Source organism: Cibotium barometz, chromosome 43 (genome assembly GCF_041138505.1).
Source record: "Cibotium barometz isolate CiBa-2024 chromosome 43, ASM4113850v1, whole genome shotgun sequence".
Lineage (NCBI taxonomy): Eukaryota > Viridiplantae > Streptophyta > Polypodiopsida > Cyatheales > Cibotiaceae > Cibotium > Cibotium barometz.
In genome coordinates, this window is record NC_141088.1 from 13,700,447 (window position 1) to 13,720,415 (window position 19,969).

Here is a 19,969-nt window from a genome sequence, read left to right on the forward strand (position 1 = left end):
GCAGGATTAACCCCAGTTTGCGAGATGAGGGCATCTCGCGTTTTTCAAGTGGGAGAGGATGTAAAATTCCTCCCCAGCCCCTCAAGATGTCCAGTTTCTTCCCCTATAATCAATCCCCTTTTCAGAATAATAAAAGATCTTGTTTCTACCTGTTTTGGCCTAGAGAGAGAAAATAATCTAGAGAGAGGTAATTCAGTTTTTAGATATCTTTGGATGGAAAAATATCCCTTCTTATTAAAATAAATTCCCCCAAAATAGAAGTTTAAAAAGAAATTCCTAAGGTGCATTAGAAATAAATTATAATGTGTACAAAAGACCTTAGTCTAAGGGCCCCTGTTTTCAGAAAATTTTGGATTAAGGTCCAAACAAAGGTTTGACACGCCAATGAGATTAATCCAAATTTAGGGAGGAGATAAATTGAAGAATAAAAGAAAAACCCCCTAAAAATGAGTAAATGCTCACATAAGATGAAGAGTGGACTAAGGACCAAAGAAAAAAATTAAAAAACTGAATTTTGACACCTCAGTGTGGGGATCTCCCCTCATAAAGTAGGCGCCCTTTTCTCATCATTACCCCCAATTTTTAATCAATAAAATGAGATATTTTAATCTCTTCTCTCTCCTGTTTCAAATCTAGATCCAAGAAGTAAGCTGAACTGACCCAAAAATGATCAAAAATTGAACAAACTGATCTAGAAAATTCTAGAATCAATTTCCTTGGTTAGAGAATCCCTTTTTTCTATAAATAGAAGCCTCCCCCTTTTGTAAAAGCTCAATGGTGTTTATGCACTATTACTCTACTCATGTCCTGAGCCATCTACATTGAATTTTTAATAATTTAATTATTTTTGGCCTAATCCTCTCCAAAGTGAATTGGTGGCCACTATTGCTTCAAACAAGAGTAGAACCCTCAATCCCTCAAGCCAAAGGCGAGCTTACAAGCTCCATGTAAGCTAATTTTCTTACTTTGTTTTACGAATTTTAATGAAAAATCTATGGTTTTCTTGATTTTTATGTTTTGCAAATGATTCAATTAAATTCAAATGCTATGCCTTTGATGAAAAGGCCACCCCCTTCTCTTCTTTACATTCCAACCTTTCTTAATCCTAGAAAGATTAACTAAGTGATTAATTAAACTCTTCTTATTGTTTACTCTCTTGAATTTAGAAAATTGTGTAGATTAGAGTTCTATAATTCTAAATTGGGTTAATTAAGTTAAGTGAAGAAAGATAAAAAATGAGAAATGGTCAGCCATACAAAGAAGGTTATAGCAAAATTTTTGAGAATTTTGTGAAAAAGAAAGTTTCTTTTTATGTTATTACAAAAGAGTAATTGCCTTGCATCTAAAAGAAATATTCTAATTACTCCATGTACATATTCACCTATGAATATGCATGGATATCCCTGATATTAATTATTAAATTTGATTTCTATGCATAGAAAGATGCATAAAGGAATTTTTTTAATTATAAAAGTGCTATTCTTATTAAAATTAATTTCTATGCATAGAAAGATGCATGATGGAATTTTTTTATTATAAAAGTGTTATTCTTATTAAATTTGGTTTCTATGCATAGAAAGATGCATAAAGAAATTTTTTATTATAAAAGTGTTATTCTTATTAAAATTGATTTCTATGCATAGAAAGATGCATAAAGGAATTTTTTTTATTACAAAAGTGTTACTCTTATTAAATTTTATTTCTATGCATAGAAAGATGCATAAAGGAAATTTTTTTATTACAAAAGTGTTATTCTTATTAACTTTGATTTTTATACATAGAAAGATGCATAAAGGAATTTTTTTATTATAAAAGCTTTATTCTTATAAAAATTGATTTTTATGCATAAATAGACAAATAAAGAAATTCTTTTTATTTTAAAAGTGTTATTCCTATTAAATTTGATTTTATGCATAAATAGATGCATAAAAGGATTTTTTTTTTATAAAAGTGTTATTCCCATTTAAGTTGATTAGATGCATAAAGAATTTTTATATCAAAATTAGAATTCTCTTAAATTCTATGTTTAAATTCTGTGTGAAGTTCCCCGCCCGCTCTGGGGCTCCTGCTCGGCGGCGGAAGCGGCGTCGGCCTCCCGTGCAGGGCAGGGTCCACACACTCGGGGCCTCGCCCGTGGATGTCCGGGACAAGAGGCTAGCCCGGGTGGCAGGCCCGAAAGACTCCCCTCGCCCAGAAGGCACGGGCGATTCCCCTAGTTGGGAAAAATCTTCTAACGGGGAAATTACTCTAACGAGTCGTCTTAACTAGATAAACTGATCTGGCTAAACCTGAAGTCGCATGGTCAAATCAAGAAGAGACTTGCACTTGGTCCATGGAATCGCCGCTTTTTTCCTCATTTACGAGGCACAGCCGATGATCCCCTCCCACAGAACAAGGTCTTCTCAGGATTTAAAACTAATTAACGTAACTAATTGTATCTAGATGTTTCTCAAGAATCCTCCGATCCAGCCTATGGTTTAGCCAACCACCCGACCACTGAATTGGTGGGATTCCTTTATAAAGATTTGGTTGGGTTTTTGCTCGGGTACCGAGGAAAAGAGTTCCCAGGCCCCCTAGCCGGCGATTCATGCGAAAATCAAGGTAGGCATACCACGTAACACCCATATGAAATTACCATTTATAACAGATTCGACTGGCTTTAAAAACAATCCTTCAATAGAAATCATAATATTTATGATCATCATCATTTTCCAAAATTTCGAGTCCATTATATTACAAAAGTGTATCCTCTGAACTCTCCATTGCAACTGGCCAACCAACGAGATCCAGTATCAAAATTTGGTTCCCAAAAATCTTTCCTTTTTGTCCATCCGAAATCTTCCTCGACGAACACATGGGTGTCCTAGCAACCCGTGAGCCCATGCATTGCCTGGTCAGAACCCTCTAGGATCCTCCTTAGGTTTCCTAGCACTTCACTCAGGGACTGCTTCGTCGCTCCTCATCCATCGTACCGGAAGTGCACCATTTTAACCGTACCGAGACTACTCAAGACCTCGGCAAGCTTTGCCGCGAGCAACATCCCTTGATGACTCCCCGCCAGCTGTTCCAACAAACCTCCTCTTAGAAAAACATAAGCCAAATGCTTCCTCCAGCATTCTAGCATAAAACAGTCCTTTGAATGAAAAAATAGAGGTTCCAATGCAAGTAAAATTCCAGTTTGAGATCGGTTCCAAAAACCCTTTTTCCATAATTCCCAGTTTCATAATGAGGATCCTTGATCTCTCATGAGGGTAATCTACCCATCATTTTGTCCATTTGTCCAACTAGATTCTTGGTGAGTTTGGTCAAGGAAAAACTAGACTAGATTCGGTAGTCTATTCTTTGGATTTAGTAACTGGAATTGGTCTCACGAAGATTTTACTTGATTCAGATCGAGAGATGGACAAGTAGGTTTACTGTCTGTCCTTCTCGTAGTCCAACCAAATTCACTCAGTTTAGTTCTACAAGGATTCCCTTCAAATAAACATCTAGTTTTGGGTAAATATACATTTAGTGATTTTATCAATTAAAATATCCAAAGATATTTTTTATGCCACATAATTTCGTGACCTTAATTTATTAGGTAGAATTATGGTGAAAATTCATCTTTTGACACTAAAATTTAATTCAAATCCATCTTTTCTTAAATATCATAAAATTTCTTCTTTTAACTAAATACCAATACCTATTTTTTTGAATAAACTTAAAATCCCTTTTTTTCTCATTTTAATGAGTGCAATACAATTATCATGGGAATTCCTCTTTTACATAAATTAAATCTATCTAAAATTCTTCTTAAAAATTACATAAAAATATCCATTAATTCAATTAAGCTAGAAATTCCACTTTTCTCATTTAAATATTTGAATTCCAATATGGTGGAAATTCCTCTTCCATCATTTAAACTTATTTATGCAAAAAGATAAATTTAACTAAATTTTCTCTTTAAAATTTAAATAAAAATCTCCATTAATTCCTTTACACTAGTTTTGATTTTCTGTTTCAGGGAAACATTTTTTTGATATTTGTAGAATTTATTTATCTAAAAATATCCCAATATTGATTTACCACTCTCTAGAAATTTTTATCTCACTAGGCAAAACAAGAAAAAATAATATTTTCTTCTATTCAAAAACATAGAATGATTACAATGGATTGAAGTAGAGGCTTAATCAATATTCAGCCCCCGAGGAGGAATCTTACACTATGAGTATTTGATAAATGAATAATTAAATACTCTAAGAGAGAAATTTCTATCGTTTTATATTCACACAGATTGTAAAAAGAAAATTCAAGAAATCTATCGAGATCAAAATATTCAGATAAATGATTAATTTATTCCTCATTGGAATTCGTAATAACTAATTTAGAAATCATTTAAGTGAATATTCAAAGAAAGAAATTCGGTAAAATAGTAACTAAATTACCAAACCCTTTATCGAAAAAGATAGTTCAGGAAAAATCTTATCCGACTCAAATCAGACTATGACCAAGACCAAACTCTTTCATCAGTTTTGAGGAAAGAAAGTGTGACCAGTTTAGAAAAATACACTCAAAACTCTCGCTAAATCTGAAACTAAGTTTGAGACCCTTCGAATTGATCTCTAGATCAAGGCTATAGAATTCAAGGAATTCTGGTATGAAATTCAAAATTTGGATCAAGAAGTTTTGAGGATACTGATTCAAGAAATACTCCTTGTATTCAAAAGAAAATCAAACTGAAAACTTACTTAAAAACCCTATTTTCTTAAAGGACTGTCTTATGCCAGAATGCTGGAGGGAGCATTTGGTATATGTTTTTCTAATGGAAGTTTGGTTACAACAGCTAGCACGGAGTATTCAAAGGATGGCTCACGCGCGGCAAAGCAGCTTGCCCAGGTCTTGACCAGCCTCGGTATGGTTGAAAAATGGTGCGCTTCCGGTACGATGGGCGAGGGTCGACGAAGCGATCCCTGAGTGGAGTGCCAGGACACCTTAGGAGGATCCTGGAGGATTCTGACCCCAGGAGATGCACGGGCTCGCGCGGTGCCTACTATGACACCCATGCGTATGTCGTGGAAGATATGTATGACGGACGAAATGATTATTGTAATCTGTTATTTACTGGATCTCGTTTGCTGGCCAATTGGTCTCAACGGAGAGTCCAAAGTGATACTGGTTTTTGAGAAACAAGGGACTGGATAGAATTTTTGAGTTATGACATCTGTAACCAATAACTGTTTGTCAATGGATTATTTTATATGTTAAAGTTTTAAAGTGGAGTGTGTGCGTATCTATATTCAAAAGCAAAAGTTAAGAAAGACATTCAATTATGGGTGGGTGAGTAATTATCTAGTTCTACCGATTCCACTGGTTGGGTGGTGGGGCTAACCCATGGGCCGGATAGGCTGGAATCAGTGGAGTTTTAATAATTAAATTGAAATAATAGGAATACGCTTAGAGTTCGAGCAGTTAAATAAAAAACCTGAAGAATTTCTCAAATGAGTAGATCAATGGCTCTGCCTGACTTCGGTTAGGAAAAAAGCGTTGATTTCCTCAAATGATTAGATCAACGGTTGTGCATGATTTCGGTTAGGTAAAAAGCGTTGATTTCTTCAAACTAAGTCAGTGATAGTTTTCCTTCTATTTGGTTTAATCAGGTAAAGGATAGTTTAGTCTCTTGATCCCGTTAGAAAATTCGTTAAAAAAATCAAAAAGGTGGAATCGTCCCCCTTTTCTGGGCAAGGGAAATTTTCCTAGTTTCGGTTTTTTCGGAATGACCACCAAATTAGTCTCATGTCCACACATTCGAGGGCGAGGACCCAAGTGGGAAACCCTGCCCCCCCCCCCCCCCCGGGGCGCGCGCAAGAGGAAGCTACTTCCGCCTACTGCTAGCAACTAGGAATCCGATGCACGGAGGGAGCAGAGGGGTCTCATAGCTGGCTTACAAAACAGCAACAAAAATTGCCTAAAATTTTAAAGTAAATCTGGGAAATTATGTTTTCACTTGTTAAGATTATGTTTGAAATAATCTTCATAAATTGAAAACTCATAAATTCAAGTGGATTTTTAGATGGATACCCCAAATCTGTCTAGCATTCCTAGACTCTCCCAAAGTAAGGATATGATCACCTTTACCTTCGAAAATCTCATCAACTCCGCTACAACCCGAGAAAGCAAAGTGAGACTCACTCGTCACTTTTAGGATCTATACTTTTTTGATCCAGTAGAGCGACGTCAACTTATGTGATTCTCTGGAGGGCAAAATATTCGCGTCAATACCAATCAACAACAGAGACTCAGACAGAATATCTCGCTAGCCATGATCTTGATAAGGCTAGGAGTTATTCATTATGTACATATTCTCCACTTTTGGATGAAGAGCAGCTGATGGCCAGATTCATTCGAGGGATGAACGAGCCATTGGACACTTTAGTGAAAAATGCCAAACCAGTCTCAATGGTAGAAGCTCTCAAAATGGCAAAGGACTTTGCCAAAGCATTTGTTGTTAAGGTCTCGCCAAAGCCTACACCCTCAAACTTTAAAAGGTTCCAAATCCGGGAAGTGCTTCAAACTTTCCACCCCCAAAAAGGCAGCAAGGCCCTAATCAGAATCAAGATGCTAGGAAATTCAGAAGTGAAGGAAGACCCTTCCCTCAGAACACTTTCTGAGGAGCCCCACCTCTTTCAATGATTCAGAGGGATGAGCTTAGAACTGAGAACAGATATTTTGGGTGTCAAGGTTTCAGTCACCAGCTTAAAGACTGCCCGACTCCTGCCATGTCAAGAGGATAGGGAAGTCAAGGACCCAGAGTGCAGAGACGAGCCCCTTTGTATCTGTCAAATCAGGTCCGTCTCGCCAAAATCAGGGCAATCCCAAGAGGACTCCAGCTTAACCATCTGCCTCTGCTGCTCAGAGTAATCTCAAAACTCCCTCCCTGAACTGGAGTAACCAAAGAGAAAGAGTTCCGCCCCAATCTGCAGCAGCCAGAGCAGTTACGATAGCAGAAGTAGTGGAAGAGGAAAGAGGTCAGATTTATGCCGCGATTGAAAACCAAGGGCCAAATCGTCAATTCTCTATCATCCATGCTCCAGCTGAGTATAAGGGTAAGCCATTTAAGCTTTTGATTGATTCAGGCAGTACTCATTCATTTATTTCCCCAAGATGCTTGCGTAAGCTAGTCTTAGAATAGAAATCAGGGAAAACTATGCAAGTTGAATTGGCCAGTGGGAAGATTCTTTTCACTCACCATGAGACAGATTGTATTCAGTTTAATCTAGATGGAAATGTAACTTAAGTTTTGAAAGTGATTTATTTCATGCAAAGTTCACATTTGTTTGGATGCATGCATGTATACATGTGTGTGTAAAATTTCCATATGTTCCGTGGCATCTCTAAATGTTTCTGGTTCCTTGCCACGTGGTCGTAACAGATTTAAATTGTCATTTTCCCTCTGTTTCGTCATCATTCTTTGTGTATTGAGCTCGTGTGTGTGTGTGTGTGTGTGTGTGTGTGTGTGTGTGTGTGTGTGTGTGTGTGTGTGTGTGTGTGTGTTGAAATGGAAAAAGATATATGAAACTTGGGCTACCCTACGGCTCTTGACCCAGCTGGGATTTGAACACTAGACCCCTAGCTTAAGGAGCTCATGACCTATCCATGTGCATGTGAGGGATTTATTGATGCAATTGGTGGCCATGTTTATTATATTTTTTAACTTGGCCCCATTCCCTCAGCTAGAGTTTACTAAGTGTGCCCGAGTTCAATGCTGCCAATATTAAATACCTGCGTTCTTCTAGTGATGTGTGCCTGTGTTCCGCGCCGTCAATTCAACATCTCTCACTTCATAAATGCAATGTGGGGTATAGACATGAGGTATAAGGACTTTATGACAAGCTTCCAAATGTTCTTAAATGAAAGAATAGAACTTTTACATCTTGAAATTTAGTTTTTATTTATTTTATACACATTTTCTAGAGAGAGAAATTAGAAATTCGTGAATTTCTTACAAGGCCCTATAAATGAACTCCAAAATGTCCTAATTGATCCCTAAAGAAACAAGGTGTGGTAGCTTCGTACCCTGCTGTCGTCGTGAAGGCTACCAAGTGTGCTGTGTTCATGTGTGTAACATTCCATAAAGCGTACTTACTATTTGGTTGTACTCTTATATTTGTAAACTAAACGGATGTAATAATGTGTAGATGGATTTGTAAGTGCCATGCGAAGAGATCTATTGCGCAGATGTACCTGCAATCTTAAAAGAATGGCGCAATCCAAAACATGAAAGCACTATGTATACATAGCAGCAACTTCGAGACCTTTAGGATGCAGAGATATATAAGAGATACCCAGTGTTCCTTGACTTTGCAAGTGGTAAATTTTCCAAGAGCAAGAAGAAGATATATACTCGGGCTTGTAAAGGAAAGAAATCAACCATGGTATGAACTATACAATTAGATATTTCACTTTATTTTAAATATTGTTTCTTATATCTTTTAGAATGGTGAATTCTATTATGAAGCCTAGAAGTCTACGACGTGACAAATCACATGTTCAAGGCAAAGGTAAAGGTCTTATGAAAGATGAAGGGGATGATGAAGATTGTGAGACCCCCGCCCCCTCCACGATGCCCTGGTGGCGGAACTAGCGTCAGTCTCTCCGCGCAGGGCAGGGATCCACACTCGGGGCCTCGCCCACGAATATCCGAACAAGAGACTAGCTCGGCAGTTCCTCATAAAAGCATTAAAATACCATTTTTCTTCTTCTCTAGCTTAACAAGCTTAGAGTTTGATTTTGAATTAAGAATTTATCAATGAGAAGCATTCTTTTGCTAAAGAATTAGCCATAGGAATGACTATTCTTTTTGGAGAGAGAGAGAGATATAAGAAAGCATTCTAAATAAGCATAAAGATTAACTTTTTCTTTATTACACATTAAAATTCTTAGGGAAAGCTTGATTTGAATTTATAATAAATAATTAAAAAACTTCTCAAGCTTGAGAGGGGTTAAGAAGAGAATTCATTTGAGAATATTAACAAAAAACCATAAAATTCATTCTTACCTCAAGGATTAGCTTGCTTCTTTTTCTAGAAGTGAAGGCCCCAACCAATCAATTGGTTTAGCAAGTGGAGAAGAGAGATCCAAGAGTTGTTGAAGAGAGAGAGAAGCTCCAAGCTCCCCAAAAGTAGAGGATTTCTAAGGGATAATAGAAAATGTGATTATTTTAATGTAATATTAGCATGGTATAGCTCACAGATAAGAATACAAAAGAATGAGGGTCTATTTATAAGTGAGGGAGGCCACTAACTGAGTCCAAATGGGTTCTAAAATTTTCCAGCTTCAGTTTGTTGACTTAATTTGGACAAGATTTGGACCCATTTGGCTCTCCTTTTGATCCAAGAGAGAGGAGAGATAAAAATATCATAATTTTTTTTTAATTAAAAACCCTTCCACACATTTGAAGGAGGTGCCTACCGCAAAGGTCCCCCCTCCTTACCAAGGTATCAAAAATTTATCATTTCTCTAAAATATCTCATTTTTTTAGTAATATCTCTTAATTTTTAATTAATAAACCTTGTACTCAGCCAACTCTTCATCTTATGTGAGCATTTACTCATTTTTGGGTATTTTCTTTTATTCATTGGATTTATCTCATCCCAACACTTGGATTAATCCTATTGGTCCATAGGAACCTTAAATTGGACCATAATCTAGAAATTTTTGAAAATCTAGACCCTTAGGCTAAGGTCCCTTATATCATTTTTAATTGATTCCTAATACAACTTGGAGAATTTATTTTGAACTTCTGTTTCAGGAAAATATATTTTAGATATTAGGAGAATTTTTATATCTAAAAATATCTTAATATTGAATTATCTCTCTCTAGAATTATTCTTCTCTCTAGGCAAAAACAAGGAAAAATAATATTTTCTTGTATTCAAAAATAGGAAATGATTACAGGGGATTGAGGTAAAAGCTTATTCATTATTCACGCTGAGGAGGAATCTTACAAAGATGAAGAGGATGATGATGAAGAGGATGATAATGATGAAGGGAAAAAAGTGTCAAAAAAGAACGCAACAAAGGAAAAAGGAAAATCACTATAGGAAGAGGATGACTCTGGTATCTCTCCATCAGAATATGACGAAAGTGATTTTGATGATAGCACACACGCAAGATTGAGACAACCCCAAAAGTTAAAGAAGTTGGTCATGCAACAACACAAGCAGGGCACTCTTTTACTTGTGGTTCATTGGTATTATTGTTACATTTTTTGCATACTAACATAGATTAAGTTATGGATTCAAATAAGCTTGGCAAGAAGTAAAGTGCCAAATGCACCATTACGACTAGTTTATCCACCTAGCCTAGATGACCTGAATCCAATCCAAATAAATTTTCCATGTATGACTTTACTCATTGGTAATGATAATGTAAAGTATTTATGTGATGCATGCACTTACAAAATGTACGCTTTATAAGAGTGTCTCGACGTATCACAACAATAGTCCTTGGTGCTCCCAGCAAACATCAAAGTGCTAGTTCCTCTACCGTTATAGAAGCCTCGACATTAAGAGGTGTAATAATCAATTATGACCACATGTGAAATGATTGTAAAGGCGTGCCTTTTATATCCTGTAATAACAATTGATGTATAACTCTACTCAACATGGTGTGGCACGACATCATTCTACAAAGATGATGGCATGTGTTGGGGTTCCTTTGAAGATAGGCCATGCACTTTTGAACTAGTAGTGTCCACCAAAAAGCTAGAACACGTCTTTGATATATTGCTGAAGGAGGCCAACATGGGAGACATGACCTTTATTGTTAAAGGTGTCAATATAACCACAGCATGTGATTATATTGTAGTGAGGTTACCCACAGGAGGTTCTGTTTATGGTTTCCCCAATGACATTGTCCCACCATGGAATCTCTGCACATATGAGTGATGAGATTATTTTTCCTTCATTAAGACCTTGTGTGTTGTTGTGTATATGTTGCATGTGTGTATGTCATGCTTACATTTTTTGTGTATGTCATTCTAATTAATGCCAGATGGAGAGGAGCATGCATTGCTTCAAATTTGTGAGACCATCTTAGACGACAATGGTTTTATTATTGTCATCGGTATTGTGTATCAAGTGGCAACCATTATAGCTCTCATGCCGAGAGTTTTGGCTTCTCCTTGGACACCTTGGTAAATGTGCGATATACAACGCAGATTGGAAGGCCTTTGGACAAGAGGTAAGCAACATTAACCATAGAGGTTTCCATTGAGCATCACTTTTTGCTATAAAAAATCATCTCATTCTCTTGTGCAGATACACACCCTCGCTGCTACCTTCATGAGCATACTTGGACAAAACCATACACAACCTTTCTCACCTGATTATATCATTGATCCTTGCAACATGATGCACTAGGGCAAACGCCCATATGGGACAGCATGGCGAGGTATGGAGTAAACTCTTCATGTGCTCCTAAATAAGGGCCTTACATTTTTGGGTTAAATGAAGAGAGGTGTTTTCTTTGCAAGTGGATCTCAGCGTGGATATGACTTTTGGGATAGCTTGTTGAGTCGTCATGTAAAGCAAAGGCAAGTGTTAGTAGAGCTTTATACTGAATGTGGAGATTGTGCTATGGTAGCAAAAAAATTATGCATGAACATTATTTGTATTGACCCCGATCAGGATCTAGTGGAGAGTGTCTTGATGAAGATTTCATTGTAGTGCAGTAAAAATATTTATTTGTGAATATTCAAGTGACTAGGTCATGATCTTATTTGTAGCAATTGTTTATGATCATGTCATGATCTTATGATTATGTCAAGATAAAGAGGACAAGAGCAATGCATGTTGGGGTTTTACAACAACGATGTTTATATACGTACAAACCAATAAAGAATCGACATTTTCTGTATTGTGGATGAATAAGGTAGTGAAGTGTTTGTAGACTCGAGGATATGTATGCAAAACATGAGTTAAGTAATCTTTATTGGGAAATGAGAAAGAAATATAGAGAGAGTAAGCAAAGAGAAGGGGGGGGGGAGAGAGAGAGAGAGAGAGAGAGAGAGAGAGAGAGAGAGAGAGAGAGAGAGAGAGAGAGAGCAAAAATAGGGGAAGAGAGAGAGGGAGGATAAAGAGAGTAAGCAAAGAAAGGGACTGCAAGAGTGAGAGAGAGAGAAGGGTAGAGAGGAAAGATAGAGAGAGATCTTGTCTTCTAAGGATGTTCCTGAGCGAGCAAGAACAAAATGAGGAGTTCGAGAAAATGAGAGAGAGAGAGAGAGAGAGAGAGAGAGAGAGAGAGAGAGAGAGAGAGAGAAGGGTAGAGAGAGGGAGGGGGGAGGCAAGAGTGAGCAAAGAGAAGGACTGAAAGAGTGAAAGACTCACAGAGAGAGAGAGAGAGAGAGAGAGAGAGAGAGAGAGAGAGAGAGAGCAAAGAGAAGGGTAGAGAGAGAGGGGGGAGGAAAGAGTGAACAAAGAGAAGGATTGAAGAGTTGGCAAAGAGAAGGATAGAGAGAGAGAGAGAGAGAGAGAGAGAGAGAGAGAGAGAGAGAGAGAGAGAAGGAGAGCTAAGAGAAGGATAGAGCGAGAGTTAGCAAAGACAAGGATAGAGAGAGAGAGAGAGAGAGAGAGTCAAAATAAGGTTAGAGAGGGGAGAGGATAGAGAGAGAGAGAGAGAGAGAGAGAGAGAGAGAGAGAGAGAGAGAGAGAGGGTAAAGAGACGGATAGAGAGAAGGAGCAACAAGATGGATACAGAGAGAGATGAGGATATAGAGAGTGTGTGAAAGAGGAAAGGAGGATAGGTGGTAAGAGAAGGATAGAGAGAGGGAGAGAGAGAGAGAGATACAGAAGAGAGAAGGATAGAGAGAGTTAGCAACAAAGAGAGAGAGAGAGAGAGAGAGAGAGAGAGAGAGAGCCAAGAGAAGGATAGAGAGGGGGGGAGAATAGAGAGAGAGAGAGAGAGAGAGAGAGAGAGAGAGAGAGAGAGTAAAGAGAAGGATAGAGAGAGTGAGCAAAGAGATGGATAGAGAGAGAGAGAGAGAGAGAGGAGGTTATAGAGAGCAAGAGAGGGAAGGGGCATAAGAGGTAAGAGAGAGATAGAGAGGGAGAGGGAGAGGGAGAGGGAGAGAGATGGAGAGGGAGAGGGAGAGAGATAGAGAGGGAGAGGGAGAGGAGGATATAGAGAGTGAGAGAGGGAAGGAGGATAGGAGGTAAGAGAAGGATAGAGAGGGAGGGTGGGAGAGTGAAAGGGAGGGACGGAGGGTGGGAGAGTGAAAGGGAGGGAGAGAAATGGATGGTGGTAATAGAAGAGAGAGAGTGTGTGTTAGCAAAGAGAGACAAGGATAGAGAGAGTAAGAGAGGGAGAGTGGAGAGTGAAAGGGAAAGGGAGGGAAGAGAGAGGGGGAGGGAAGAGAGTGGGAGAAGAAGAGAGAGAGGGAGGGTGGGAGAGTGAAAGGGAGGGAGGGTGGGAGGGTGAAAGGGAGGGAGAGAGTGGAGAGAGAGGGAGGAGGGTGGGTGAGTGAAAGGGAGAGAGAGAGAGTGGAGAAGGAGAGGAGGATCTCCTAGAGAGAGTGAGGGAGGGAAGAGATAGAGTGGGGGAGGGAAGAGGGTGGGAGAAGGAGAACGCTGTTTTAATGTCGTAGGAACAATCCCAAGAGACCTAGAAAGATCTATCCAACAGGAGTGAGATTCGAACACAAGACGTGTTGAATAACAACTCCATGAGCTAACCGATCTACCACACATTGGTGGGTGATAGAAAGGTTAGCCCATTTTGTTTATTTACTCACACACCCAGTGAAGAACGCTGTTTTAATGTCGTAGGAACAATCCCAAGAGACCTAGAAAGATCTATCTGACAGGAGTGAGATTCGAACACAAGACGTGTTGAATAACAACTCCATGAGCTAACCGATCTACCACACATTGGGTGATAGAAAGGTTAGCCCATTTTAGAGGAGGGTGGTGTGGGTTGGGCTGGGCGGTGGTGGGCAGAGATGGTGGTGGCAATAGTTAGAGAGAGAATGTTCAAGTAGAGAGATATGGAAGGCAAGAAAAGATCCCTCCACTAAGCTTGCTCGTCGTGACCATCCCCACCTGATGGTATGGATATAGCTGATGCACATAGACAAGTCACGGAGGGGAGATCAAGTGCTAATCACAACGATGGAGTAACGAAGACGGTGATGCACGAGAAGCACAAAAATGTTAATGCAAGGAGAAGAGAAGAAAATCAAAAGTGATGGCAAAGAATGACATAAAAATAGTATAATCACAAACAATCAAGTAGGGTAAAGGGGTAGCCGACTTGTTAAAAACCAATGTTAAGACCAAATTAATTTTTATAAAGTTAATCACGTGTGAATTAGATAATCATAGAGTGGAAATTTTGTTGTTTTATGTTTTTGACCAAATGTTGGATTTTCTTACATCTTGATGAAGTCCTTTGTCACATTGATTTAGGTGAAGCACTTTTTGGGCATGAAAAACTTGAGATACTCATGGCTTGAAGATTTCCACTAGTTTTTCAAGCCAACTGATCTTTTGATTTTAATGCTTTTGAGGTGCCTTGTTGGTCCACTTAATCACTTGATCACTATGAAGGACTAGACATTCATCCTACTATTGGAACACCTTTTTTGGGGGTGAAAAACTCAAGATACCTCACAAGTGAAGATTGCCACCGGTTTTTCACATCAAATGACCTCTTGAATTTTTGCTTTTTTTAGGTGATTTTATGGCCTAATCATTGTAAAGGGCTATAAATGATTCATGCTATTTTTGGAACACCTTTCTTGGGTGTGAAAAACTTAAGATATACTCACCGCGTGACTATCTGGGGGAAAGTCACACGTGAACATCCCAACTTGAGATATTCTCACCACATGACTATCTGGGGAAAGTCACGCTTGAACGTCTCAACTTGTTTTTGTTCATACTATCTTCGGAAAGTCACGCATGAACATCCCAAGTGTTTTGTTCTACTTTTCTTCAAATATGTAAGGGATTTTCCTACTCTTTCTTCCTTTAAATCTTTAACTTCCCGTCTTACTCTAATTTTCCCAACTTCCTAGTACCTACTCTCTTCCTTGGGTCATGAGGGATATTGTTGGTGAAGGTGATCTCGCTATTTTTTTCGTGTTGTATGGCCTCTTGGATGGAGCTGTCACTAGTTCCTTGAAGGAATTTGGTTCAGACTCTTCCTTCACTTCTGACACAGTGGCGCCAAATATATTCAAGTCGAGCATATTTTATTCTTGCCAAATCTTGTATCGTTGGTCCTTGCCTTCGAGCTACAATTGTAACTTCCCAATGTGGGTGTGCTAGCTCGTTTGTGACATCCTCACTTCGTTGTTGTTGCATCAGAATGCTTCTTTTCTATGGAGGTATAGGTAAAGCAGCTCTCTGTGGCTAGATGGAGGTAAACGGAGGATGTCGTGGTGGTGCTTTCTCATAAAAGGTACAAGTATTCTATTGCAAGGGAATGAATGCGTATCACTATTTTTATACAATGTTAAAGTGGTAGCATAGAAACATGCAAATCCAATAAAAAATAAAAATAAAACTTAATTACTTATATAACAAATATCAACTCTTAATCGCCTATAAGTCCAAAAAATCCGAAACTTAGGCCAAACTAGCTCTTAGGTTGGAGACGTGAGCCCACAATCCTATGAAAAAAGAATGTGAGTCAACACATGTGAGCTTTAAGATGCGTCGTGAGTTTGGATATGGACGTGAGCCCATAATGATGTGAAACAAGACGTGCGTCAACACACATGAGCTTGGAGATCTGAACAGTGAGTTTGTGAGTTAACAAGATGTGAGTCTAGAGGTAGATATACTTAATATTGTACTAACACAATTATTACTACCTTAAAGATATGTAAGGACATACCCACTCATGTTCTTTAAGGATTTTCTTGCCATACAATTTGTACAACTACATTTTTAAGAAAAATTATTATCCTTTGTAATTATTGGGATATTAAATATAATTAGTGTCTAATAATTGTCACATAGACCTAGTGTATAAAATTTTGTATTCTAGGTAGGCCTATTTCATAGAAATAGTACGCGAGTCTATAGATGTAAGTCAGCACACATGAGCTTATATGTATAAGTCAACACATATAAGCCTACAAATGTGAGTCTAGACACGTGAGTCAACACACATGAATCTAAAGACGCGAGCCTAGAAAAAAAAATTACAAAGCTAAAAAATAATAAGTTAATGTCCGGGACTATCTCAAATCGAGGGGATCTACAAGGGCATTCAAATAACGTGTCAACCGAGTCTGCAACCTCAAAGCCAGGTGGTGACAGAAGACAAGTACCATTGGAAACCATACAACCCAACCCCATGGAGCAAGAAATCCCAAACCCAGAAACATAGAGTTTTGTACAACCACTCCCTTTATGTCCTATCGCCATACGTGAATATGCAAAGGACATGCCTAGGATGATGTTTGAATGGGAAGGGGGGTTGCCACAAACATAATACCTCTAGACTAAGAGTTGGAAAAAACAAAGTTAACCACATCTCAAGGATAATGACCAAATTTGAAAGAACTAGAGATTCCATTTAGTATCTAGAGAAGTTTGATCAAATTTACGATTCCATGGGAAGGATTGATGATCCAACCAAGGGGGATTTTCCAGATGCGATTTAGTGTGTAATCTCTTGTTTACAAACATGGATTCTGCATTACGAAGGCCTAGACAACAATAGTATTGTGCTCATCGCCAACACTATGGCAACCACGATACAACTCACTTTTGGTACCAAGGAAACCCATCACCACAACCTAGCGCCAAAGTAACCACTATTCCTACTCCAAATTGAAGCCAATAAAAGCTCCAAATTCAAGGATTTTTCTCAAATTTGCGTCCTAAGACAAAATTGAAGAGTTTGCATCTTTTACATTTTGGGGCTTTTTCCAGAATTGGCCATCTACATAAAAATTGAGCACAATTGAAGAGCCCAGAATGTTCACTATTTGGGGCTTTCCCAAATTTCTGACAAATTTGATGCTTCCTGCATCACTTATCGTCACCCTCATGGGTACCAGTGGCGACAGAACCACCTTAAATCATCTCAACAGCATTGAGATTCAACATCAGCATTGCTCAACTCCATCAGAGCAATTGTGGCCTTGCCAGTACTTCCCCGCATGTCCCCGTGCTCCATCAATGTTGACTTCCTCTGTGGCCTCCACGTATTGAAGGATTATCTCTCACCGAGAAAAAATATTTTTTTATGAATCTTAATATGTGAGTCAAGGGTTCCCTGCCCAGGATGTCCCTTCAAATCTAAATCAAATATTCCATATGTGTGTTTTCTCTCTTATTTGTTTGTAATAGCTTATTTTATAAAAGGCTCCATTCCTATATTACCCTTGTTCACGTCAAGTATGGCCACAATGATCTTTTACATTATGGGTGTGCCAATGAGCCCAAATCACCTTAAGTAGGAAGGATATTCCTTATAACACTAACTTCAAAGGGGGGATTGTTGGGATTCTGAGTCTCTTGTGTGTGAACACTTCCTAAAAGTGTTAATGTATGTGAACACTCCCTAGGAGTGTTATTGTATGTGAACACTCCTTATGAGTGTTATTGTGTCTGAACACAATAACAGTATGTGAGCACTCCCTATGAGTGTTATTGTGTGTGAACACTCCCTATGAGTGATTTAGATAGTATCTAGATAACACTCCCTATGAGTGTTAGTGTGTTTGAACACTCCCTATCAGTGATTTAGATAATATCTAGATATTATACCTACTTGACATAAGTAGTGATATCACCTAGAAGAGCCCCTAAGGCTACAAAAGCATTGTACTTTGTGAAGTTTATAGCATTACATTGTACATGCAATACAGTCTCTCTCTTGAGCTTTGTTCTCTTTTTCTCTCTACCCCTACCTCTCTATCTACACCACAACCATGGACATCTTTCTCTCCTACCCCTCTCCCTCTATCTACACCACATCCATGGACATCTTTCACCCCTATAACTACTCACATCACATGTGTACTGCAACTCTAGCTCCTTCAAGAACTCTAGCTCAAGGTGAGCGCGTTTTGTTTCAAATGTGTACACGAATAGGGATGTGATTTTAGACCATTCAATTATGCAAACCTTGTCCCAAGCTTCTGTGGAAGAGTGTCCATGTTCACCAAAACGTGAATCCAATCCTCAGAGTTGGCAAGCTCTGAGAAGGGCTCATAGTCTTGGTCTTCATTGTTAGCTCACAAAAATGGAGCTAACATAATGCTTAAAGATAAGAACACAGAGGTGTAGAGTGTGAGAGAGATGAAGCTCTCTACAAGTACAAAGAGAAAGTACAAATGAGCAATAACCCTAAACTAAGAATGAGGTTGCTTATATATTAGCTAATCCTAAGGTGACTATTCACACCTAGATGGCCATGGGACTGAAGTGCCCATGGCATAAGTACATGTCCTCATAGTATAGTACTACCATATATCTAACAAAGCCCCCTATAGTACTTATGTGAGGTTTATAGAGATTGCAAATCAATCTCTAAAAGGGAAGAGGCCCAAAGCTTTGAAGAACGCCTCAAACTACTCAAGTACTGGCTCTAATTCAACCTACACCTTTCTTATAAGTGCTTGGGCTTGTTTCATTCACTCCTTCTCCAACATAGAGTTGGGATACTCTTTGAGTTTATTTGGAAGGTTTACAAAGTCAATGGATTTCTTCTCTTTGGGAAGTGCTAGTTTGAGTGGGAGATTGCATGTTGTCTCTCCCACGAGAGGAAGGCAACTTTGAAGCTATCGTTCAAACCACTTACAATGGTCACGACATCATTTTCCTTGATAACTCATCATGCGTTGCGTTTCCACGTACTCTACGAGGTTTTCTTCTTTTAGACCTCTAGTCCCAATCCTTTTAGCTTTTTCAAGGGCTATTGTGGCCTGTGCCTTAGGCTCTTTGGCTGCTAGCATCGAGGTTGAAGCCTGAACTTTTTGCTTCTTCGCTACCTTGGATGTTTTCTGGCTAATTCCTTTTACTTGGTTTGGAGCCTTGTGATGGCATTAAGGGGGACTGTCTTCCTTGTACACTTAAAAAGTTAGGGTTCATCAAAGTGGCTGGTAATCCTGCCACTGGGATGATTGTCACTATGTTGGGACAATTCTTGAAAGCATGTTTGAATCCACACATGTAACATGTGCCTCCATAGGAAACGACATTGGGATTTGATACTAGATTCGGAGATGAAGTTGGGATACTTGGGGGTGCGATGGCTCTATAAAGACGCTCACCAACACGATGTGGGCCCTTGAAATGGAAACATTGAAGATGTGACATGTATGACATATTATTGAAGTTTCTCTCGCTCTTTGTTATACCACAACTTTGAACAAGGAGGCATAGTAAATGGATAAGGGTTGTTATGGATATTCATATGAATCATACTCCTCATATAGCTCTCATAGTACTGATTCTCGAAGTTCGCTTACAATTTTTGTAAAAGCCTCAATTTTTCTCTAATGTTGTAGCTTCAATTGGATGTAGAAATGATTTTTTTTTTTTAAAGACCCAAATTTGTAAGCATCAATTAGATGATTTTACCATCAATTTTAAAAAACTATACAGTACATTCCAACTATACAGAATATTTGCATGTGGCCAAATAAATAAAGTAACTCCTCATGATATTGTAAACAATAAATATACAGTATACACAACCCTGCAACCATACGATGTTCTAGTTAGCTCCACCGTAGTACTTATCTTCTATTACTCAATAATGCCAATTATGTTAGTTACATGCAATCAATTGGACTCCTTACAATTAATCCCTGTAAGACACAAACATATATACCAATAACACTAGCTCAATATATAATACAAAACCACCTACAATACAAATTACACTAGCATGACTCTAAATGTGCATGCATCAACAACACTAGCCCGCTCGTATTTAATATGAAATTACCCATGATACTAACTAC